The sequence below is a fragment of the Mustela lutreola genome, chromosome 3 (assembly GCF_030435805.1).
Source record: "Mustela lutreola isolate mMusLut2 chromosome 3, mMusLut2.pri, whole genome shotgun sequence".
NCBI classification, from domain to species: Eukaryota; Metazoa; Chordata; class Mammalia; order Carnivora; family Mustelidae; genus Mustela; species Mustela lutreola.
In genome coordinates, this window is record NC_081292.1 from 197087437 (window position 1) to 197097277 (window position 9841).

At 37.7% G+C, this 9841-nt stretch overlaps 1 pseudogene; it reads right to left on the reverse strand.

The window, feature by feature from the left end:
- Positions 1–9513: 9513 nt before the first annotated feature.
- LOC131828280 (U4 spliceosomal RNA) lies at positions 9514–9585 on the reverse strand (annotated as a pseudogene).
- Positions 9586–9841: the final 256 nt, after the last annotated feature.

Genomic DNA, 9841 nt, shown 5'->3' on the forward strand with positions numbered 1-9841 from the left:
AAACAAAACTAAACTAAAAATTGACAGAGAGATGCATGTTGGATCAAGTTACCATTAGGAAACATGCCCCTTACCAAACTTCTCTTTCAAGTAAAAATCAGCATTTTCCTCCCTACACAAGCCAACGCCTGGGCATCATTCTTGACAACTTGCCTTACCTCATTCCCTGCTTTCATTCACTCCTACCAAAAACATCTTGCTAATTTTTCCTTCACCGTTGCCATCTCTCAAGGCCAAGCCACGAGTATCTTTCTCCAGGATAGACATACTCTAGCAGGTTTTCAAGAATCTCTTCTTGCCAGAATTCAATCTGTTCTCCACATAGTAGCCAATGTCATCTTTTGGAAACATAAGCTTATGTTCCACTGCTCAAAACTAGGATTTTTTTGTCTGTGTGCTTTGAATAAAAGCCTAATTCTTCAAAGCCAACTTCAGTTCTGCCAGCTTCAATTCGCACCCCCCTTGCTCATCCAGCACCCAGAACGAGAGCCTTCTTTCACCACCTTGCCTAATAGATTTCTTATAATTCTCTGTCTCTGTGTCTGGTTAATTTCCTGCATAGCCCTTTGAATTTTGTAAATTCTTATTTGTTTACTTATTCTCTGTTGATCTCCCATGAACTTGGAAGCACCATGAAAACAGGAGTTCGTTTGTTCTGCCCAACATGGCGTGCCAACACTTGACAGCACGCGGGGCTCTGGTCAGCAGCTGGGTAAGGAGGGGTAGTACTTTCCTAGCTCAGGCAATAAGGAGCTGTGTTTAAATACAGTAAGAAAAACAAACTAGGAGTTGATTTGCTTTCTCTTATCACCATTAGTCTTTGATTCTAATAATGTCAATGATGGAACACTCCCTCCCAAATTCTTTTGTTGGTATAAATTCTGTACCGATTGATGCTATTACCGAGTCTCACTAATGAAAGCTTCAAATTAGCACATTTATATTACTTATGCTTCAATAAGCATTTTATTTTACATAAAAGTTGATTCTGAGAATTCCCAGTTAAATAGCAGTTTCTCAAGACAGGCAGATTAATCTACACAAAGGCATTTTAAGAGTAAATTTACATAAAATCTTTAAAAAAAAAGAGTAGATTCACAACAGCTCAGAATTGTTCAGCTTATTTGGGGACTAGTTTTTATCTCAGATTCCTATAGTAGGTAATATTCTTGAATTTAAACAGTAGATTAAAAAAACGATACCATGTGATTATAGAGATTAAGATATACAATGATTTCTATTCTCTCATTCTATATAATCATTTAAAGTTTCATTTATGTTTAAGTTTAAAATTGTGAAATAGAGTGAACACTACATGAAGTGACATTTTCATCTGGTTAGTGCAAATTTCTTTCATACATGAACCATTTTACTGAATTTGAAAATCTTTAAAATTGAAATTTATTCTTATTATTCTTATTATTTAATAAGCTAATATCATTTTTTATGAATAAACCAATATATAGGTTAAAATATGTTAGAAATGACAATGATGGTAGATGATCAAAAAATATTTGTTGAATGTATGAATTAGTCAATTTTAAAAGTAACTAACATGTAAGGATTTAATCTTTTCCCAAAATAACCAGCCTACATATTAAAGAGACAATTTTATTTCCACCTGGTAAAACCTACTTACTTACAGAAGATGCAAGACTAGACAAAATTTTTTTCAAGTGGCAAAGCATAACTATCCAGAATAGGACTATGAAATCAAGCTTTAACCTAGACCATATCAGAAAGAAATCATTTTAAAATGACCCACGAATTCTGTGAAGTAAGCCACCCCCTTTGGAAATGCAGATTCCTGAGTTTACCAGACAAAGGTGTAGAACTGGTGAGTACAGAAAGAAGCACGGAGCTTGGTAGTTTCCGGGGAAAAAGGTGGGAAGAGAGTGTTTTTTCAACAAAAAAGAATGGGCAGCGCTATTCAAACCATTTACTTCTTTCACCGGTGTGGCCTGATATGTTTCTAGGACAGTAAGGGCTCTATGTTTTGCCACTTCTAACTTCTGGGTAACAATGTAAGTGAAATGGATTTTCCACTACTCTAGGGATCAAAAGGGTTTTATGAATTCCAATTTTCTCAGCTTTAATTTGTTGTCTGTCTCTGTCTCTGTCTCTCTCTCTCTCTCTCTCTCTCACACACACACACACACACACACACACACACTCACACACACAGAAATATTTTTCCCTAATCCCAGGTACAAAGGGGATTTGGGTGTTGCCTCATACCTTTGAGAAGTCAGTTGCCAAGGGTGGAGCTTAACTGAAAAATTCAAGGAACTGTTTGAATTTTAAGGGAAGTTCTTGCTTTCTCTGTTTCAGTTAAAATGTAATCTTACAAAATAAAGAGTCAGAGTCCAAATCAATTTAATTATTTGGAAGAGAGAGGAAGAGGAAGAGAGATTATTAATACATATGTTTACTTTTACTTCTTTTAAACTGAGAAGTTAATTTGATTTCTGTTTTACCTACTATCTGGGGACGAGTTTAATTACTTAGGCTGGAGGATAGCCGTAGAAATGAAACGCTTTAAATTTTGTCTTTGGGTGGAGACTTCCAAAGAAAGGTGTGGGAAAGAGCAGTGTAGAATAACATGACACAGAGACATAGTGTTACTTTCTATAAAATCGGCAGCTTTAAATTGCTTCAATTTGCAAATACTTTCTCTTCTTACTCTCCCAAATAATACAAACACATGCTAATTTGCATAATAAGTGTTTCTGAAAAGACTATTTCTACTGGAGGAGAGGTTTTTTTTTAATTAATTTATTTTTTTATAAAAGTTCTTTTTCTTTTTTAAGATGCTTTTGGATAGTAGATTTGCTTAGCGGGGTCTCTGTATGCTGTACAATAAACATAAACCTTGGAAAATGAAATTGTAAATCATTATATACTAAATTAAAAGTATTAAAGTTTTGATTTGGGCTCCTATAATTTAGGTGACAACAAAACAGAGAAAGGTTAGCCACAAATAAGGAGAGATTTTCAAAATAAGACATATGAGAAAGAGACTAACAAGATGGAGATTTTATTGCACAGAGCAGAAAAATTGTAGGGGAGATTTTATATTATCTTTGAAATCTATCTATTTAAAAGCATATCACCAAGTGCTTCATTTGACACAAGCAACTAAAAGAATAAATAACCCAGGGTTACAACCAGAAAAATTGTAGAGGGGCACCTGGGTGGCATAGTCAGTTAAGTGGCCCACTCTTGGTTTCAGCTCTGGTCATGATTTCAGGGTCCTGAGATCAAGCCCTAGGAGGGTCTCCACCCTCCGTGCGGAGTCTTATTGGGATTCTTTCTCCCTCTCCCTCTGCTCTTCCCACTCACGATCTCTCTCGCAAATAAATAAATAAATCTTAAAAAAAAATAAAGAAAGAAAAATTTCAGGTGAGAAACAGTATGCATAAGTCTTGACTGTGAAGGGCAAGGACACTGAGGTGAGTTTCTGAGAAGGCCAGTAGCACACAGCTCCACACATAGCAAGGGACGGATTGACAGCAAATAAGTTTTTGAGTGCCTCTTCTCTCTGGTCTGACCATTCTAAAAGGAGGAATTGAAATTCTTTCTGTCACCTTTTCTTTTCTCAAGAGTGGCCTCCCTTTTCTATTTTTGCTGATTGTCTTTCCTACCAAGTTAAAAAAGAAAGCATTAATAAAGAGACAACTTCAGGGTTCCTGGATGGCTCAGTCAGTTAAGCATCCGACTCTTGATTTTGGCTCAAGTCCTGGTCTCAGGGTTGTGGGATTGAGCCCTGCATCAGATCCATGCTCTACCGGGGAGTCTTCTTGAGGATTCTCTCTCCCTCTCTATCTCCCCCTGCTCTTCCCTTCCTTCTCAAATAAATAAATAAATCTTTAAAAAAACAAAACAAAACAAACAAAAAACAGAACGAAGCCTCCCAAAAAGGGAAAAAAGAAAGAGAAACCTCTGTAAAAACAACCAGGCAGGGTTCAGTATGGGGTGATTGCTGATTATTCCATTTTGCATGGTGATGCTTACATAAAGAAGTTTGCTTTTGGTTTAAAGAAAGCCATATTGGGACAGAATAACACAGCTATAAAAAAATTTTTTTTAAAGACTTATTTATTTACTTAGAGAGAGAGTGTGCAAGTGGTTGGGAGAGGGGCAGAGGAAGAGGGAGTGAGAAAGAGAAGCCAGCTCCACACCCAGTGCAGAGCCTGACGCAGAGCCCAAATCAAGAGCCAGACTCTTAATCAACTGAGCCACCCATGCACCCCTCCCTCCCTTTTCAAACAGAGCTTAAAAAAAAAAATGAAGTAGTCATTCACCCCATGAATGGGTGTTCATGTGCAGGGTTTCAAAGAGAGATGGAGGAATAATAAAGAAATAAGAGTCAACTTCTTATGGAAGAAGAAAAGTGCTCACCAGTGAAGAGAGCAAAACAAACTGCCTTACTTCAGTTTTAGCGCCTCTCCTCTTGAGTTATTCCAATATGCCAAGCATTTCCTCAAGGCCATTATATCCAGGTAATGCCTGTGATGGGACTTCCTGGAACAGGGGGCACAGACCAAAAGTTTACACACATTAGAAAGGTAACATAAATGAGTAGGACTTGATGGGTAGAAGAAATTAAGAATTGCTGGGTTTTAGAAGAGTCCAGGTCCTGCCAAAAAGGGATTCAAATAAAATCGAATTTTAAATATACAGGTCGAGCAAAATACAACGGACTTGGCTGAGTTCAGCTGTAGGCTCATCATGAGTTTATTCCTTTCCTGGAGAATAGATATTAAATTCATTTCCTCTTATATGTTAAGTATGTAAATAATACAGAAAATCAAAACTAATTAAGAGGAAGATCTACACAGGGCACAATTAATTGAGATTCTACTCACCTTAAGACAGGATATTTCCAGAACTTCAGACAATCTATGAATTAAAGGAATCCTAATTCTGATTTTTCTAATTTTAACAGGCTGGGGAATATAAAATATTTGTGTATGAACCTCTTTGTAAGGATGAAGCTTTTTTCTTTATAGGTTAAAAGTCATGGGGCACCTGGGTGGCTCAGTCAGTGAAGCATCTGACTCTTGATTTTGGCTCAGGTCATGATCTCGGGTTCGTGAAATGGATCCCTGCATTAGGCTCTGCTCTGGGCATGGAGCCTGCTTAAGATTCTCTCTCCCTCTCCTTCTGCCATTTTCCCTTTCTATAAACAGTAACAACAACAAAAAGTCAATTACTACCCTTTCTGGTTTTTGCCTATACATCATTCTTCATGTTTCTAAGAATTTTCAAGTTGAAAGAGGTTCTGCTTGAAACACATGGAAGACTTGAATCAATGTGTTTTAGTAGAAACAGGCTTCAAATCCAGAAGGATTAGTGTTTGGAAGATGGGGTTAAATGATTTATCTTTTGAAAACATATGAATAAATAGCTGCTCAGATTTAGGTAATAAAGTAATATTAAAAATTATCCAACATTCCTGAAATAGGCAACCTGAGTCACATTCAAGTCAGAAATGATCTGTGATAGCTCAACATTCCCCTCTTCATTTTGGATATTTTGTAGATCGATGTAGTGATATCTCTTTCTTCCTTATTATACTTTCGTCTTCAGTAAAGGAGATATCAGTAGCTGCATTTACCACCTAATATTCCAAATATGACCTTATCTTTGGGGAACTTCCTGTCATTTTATACATCTGAAGTTTTCTTTTTTTTTTTTCCTTTCTTTCTTTTTTTTTTTTTTTTTTTTAAATATAAGCTCTATGTTCAATGTGGGGCTTGAACCCATTATTCCAATGTCAAGAGTGACATGTCCTGTGGACTGAGCCAGCCAGGTACCCCTACGCATACGAAGGCTTCATAATGAAAACCTAAAATCACCAAAACTTTAGAGCAATTAATACTTTTTTTTTCTTTTTTATGATAATATATCATAAAATGAGGAATCCTAAAGGCTGTTTAACAATTCTGAATATTGTTAAAATGCAATTTTAATGATAGAAAATAATCAGAGAAGAGAAAATAAGGGGAGAAAATAAGCAGAAAATTTTTTGCAAAAAATTGAATATCAAGAAAGCCAAAGTCAATGATGGTTTTTAAAAAACTCTAAAGCCTGGGGCGCCTGGGTGGCTCAGTGGGTTGAAGCCTCTGCCTTCGGCTCAGGTCATGGTCCTGGGGTCGTGGGATCGAGCCCCGGATCGGGCTCTCTGCTTGGTAGGGAGCCTGCTTTCCCCCTCTCTCTCTGATTGCCTCTCTGCCTACTTGTGATCTCTGTCTGTCAAATAAATTAAACAAAACAAAACAAAAAACACTCTAAAGCCTAACTTTGCTTATAAAATGCCTTCATAGAGCTCTGCTAAACTTTGATAGAATCCTGGCAAATGCTAGTGTTGCATGAAAATGTTCAAACCACTATGTATTAGACACCTCTGTTAGGTCTCAGAAACTGTAAATGATGTTTCATTGCAGGACTAAAGTGAGGTCTTAACAAGGTCTTGTTTATTAAGTCTTGGCTTTGGTGTTTATGTTCTTCTGGGGAGAAGGGGTAACCTGTAAACTTTCTGCCTGGTAACCTCAATCTCCTCTGTTACTGTAAAGTATTGGACTCTTCTAAAGTTAAATAGCTTTATGGAGCCTGTTCTGTTTATTATTCAGATTCAATAAGAAAACATTGTGAACCAAATTTAACAAGACACATCCGGACATGGAAAAGAACGGCAAGAGTTCCAGTTCTTAGAACATGAAATAAGGGAGCCGCCTGGTGGCCAAAGTGGTACACCGTCCTGTTGCTGCTACCTGAAGAAGAGGGATTTTGTTTTATTAACACAACTGAAGAAGTAAAGAGTAAAAACACTGCAGTATAAACCAAAAAAGATAAAAACGTTTAACTAATGGAGCTTTTTCTAAACCCACTAACTCTCACTTTTTCTAAAACCATACCTGCTGAAAGAAGTTTATGGATGATACCATTGCTCATTTATTTAAAATTCTCTCTCTCTCTCTCTCTCTCTCTCTCACATCTACACTTTTTCTCAGTGCTTATCACTTTGGTCAGTTTTAACCCTAAAGAGAGGCCACAAATCTCACAGAACAACTTCACTGACTGACTTATAGTTAGATGACTTTCAAGCATACAGAGAACTCAGATTAAGAAACTTGATTAGTAGAAGTTAAATGAAAATCTGCTTAAAAATTTAAAAACCAGGGCTCTTAGGGGGCTCCATAGGTTAAGTGTCTGCCTTCTGCTCAGGTCATGGTTTCAAAGTCCTGGGATTGAGCCCCGCATCCGACTCCCTGCTCGGTGGGGCATCTGCTTTTTACTTCCCCTCTTTCCCTCACCCCCACCCCCAATCAAGTTCTCTCTCTCTCACTCTGCTCTTGCTCTCAAATAAATAAATAAAATCTTTAAAAAACAATTAAAAAACCCCACTATTTTGGTATCAGCTTACCCATCAATTAAAATCAGTACTTCAGGGGCACGTGGGTGGCTCAGTGGGTTAAAGCCTCTGCCTTCGGCTTGGGTCATGATCTCTGGGTCCTGGGATGGAGTCCCGCATTGGTCTCTCTGCTCAGTGGGGACCCTGCTTCTTCCTCTCTCTCTGCCTGCCTCTCTGCCTACTTGTGATCTCTGTCTGTCAAATAAATAAACAAAATCTTTTAAAAAAAATCAGTACTTCAGGCCAAAAAAAAAAAAAAGACAAGACTCCCTCCATGATGCAAAAGGCTGACAACCTGGTAAGGATATAAAGTAAACAAGTAACTAGAAACTATTTAGTAGAGTGGTAGAAGATAAGGCTAGAAAAGTAAATTGCTACAACTTGGAATTTCAGGTTGAGGAGTTTGAACCATTGGGTAACTCGGTAAGAGTATTAACAAGATGACTGGCACAGAGTGTAAAATTGTGCGGTACCTGGGTGTGGCTCAGTGGGTTAAGCCTCTGACTTTGGCTCCGGTCATGATCTCAGGGTCCTGGGATCGAGCCCCACATCCAGCTTTCCACTCAGCATGGAGCCTGCTTCCCCCTCTCTCTGCCTGCCTCTCTGCCTTCTTGCGATCTCTCTGTATCAAATAAATAAAATCTTTTAAAAAAAAGTGTAAAATTGCTTAAAATAGGGAGAAACAAACAAACAAAAAGACTAAACGCCTATTGCAACAGGTCACAGTGGGGTTTTGAAACTCAGTTAAAAGGGGCAATGGGAGTTAAGGAGATACAGCTAAGAGTTTTTACTATAAAATTTTACTGAAGATGTTTACTTTTCTACATATGAGAGTATGTGCCTCCTAGAGGACTTCACCAGTGTCATGGATAAACAAATTTAATAAACTTATTTACTTACTTTAAAAACTGAATAAAATTTTCACTTTAAAAGACCCAAGTAGGGTTACCTGGGTGGCTCAGTCACCATGACCTTTGGCCAGGTCATGGTCCTGGATGGAACAAATCCTGTGTCAGTCTCCCTGCCTCTCCCTCTGCCCCACCCCCCTCTAGCTCCCCTCAAGCTCTATCTACCCCCTCTCTCAAATAAATAAATAAAATCTTAAAAAAAAAAAAAAAAAAAAGACCCGAGTAGTTCTGAAGTTCTACATGACATCTAAGGAGAATAATTTGTTTTCTTGAATATATTGTTCTTGGGAATTTATGCATATTTTCTATGCTGTCTTACATAAATTCTTGATTGTTTCAATCTATGGAAAGGTTAAGCAAAAGAAAACTTCCTCTTTTATCTGTTTCATTTATCCAATTAAAAACAAACCGAACATGCATTTAGGATACTTGTGTCCCTGAATAGTTAATAGCTTCTGGGTTTTTCTACCTTCCTTTTTAATTGTGGAGAGAGGAAAGGAAGAGCTCGAGGGTTGAGAAGTTAAGTAGGTTGAGGACAGGATGGGAGAAAGGAGCTCCGGCAGGAGGACTCGAGCACTTCTTGTGGAAGATCACCCATCCACCCTTGACACAACTTCCTCATTATCTTTCCACCATCTGCCATCTTAGGCTATCTTTTTATTGCTATTGCTCCTTTTTTTTTTTTTTTTTTCTATTCTCTCCTTTTAAGGCTGCTTTTGAAACTCATTTTTATAGCAAGCACCACCCCCCATGGCCTAGTATATTACTATGTGCAACAAGTTGGTATTAGACTCAACTCAAAGAGATAAAAGATAAAGAATGAAAGATGGGCACTCACTCAAAAAGATAAAAAAAAAAAAGATAAAATTGAACTTCTGTGTGGCTTACCTAGAGAAGACTCTGTTCTTGAATCATTTCTACAGGTAATAGGTGAAAGGTGTCTGCACACGTTTTTGGAAGCAAAAACTGGAACACATGACGTCAAAATTGTTCTATTTTAAAAATCTATAAAGGCAATGAGCTGCATATTCTGAGATTTTAAATTTCTCTCATTCTTTTGCCATATTAGGACCTTGAAGTTACAATCTTTGCCTTTACAGTGCTCATCTCAGTAGTTAGTTGGGTCCCATTGGTTCTCTTTAATCCTGACCCAACCTGCTGCTGCTGCCTCTCCATCACTGACTCAACCTTGTTTTCAATTAGCAACAATCTCGCCTCGGATAAACCTCATTGGCTATGATACTACCACTGTGCAAAGCTCAACTTTGTTTTAAGGCCCTCATTATCTCTTGCCAGTCCCACACTAGTTCCTATGCTTCTATATTCAGTTTCTTTCCTCTCAGCTGATTCTTTATATTACCAGCTGAGTTTCTTAAGTAGAAACTCCTCTGCTTAAATTCTTCCACTGACTTCCAGGGTAAGTCCAAACTGTTAGCATAGCATGCAAGCTCTTTTGTGATATAGTCCCAGCTGGGTCATCTGGGTTCTTCTGTGCCATTTCACTTCGTAACTTTCA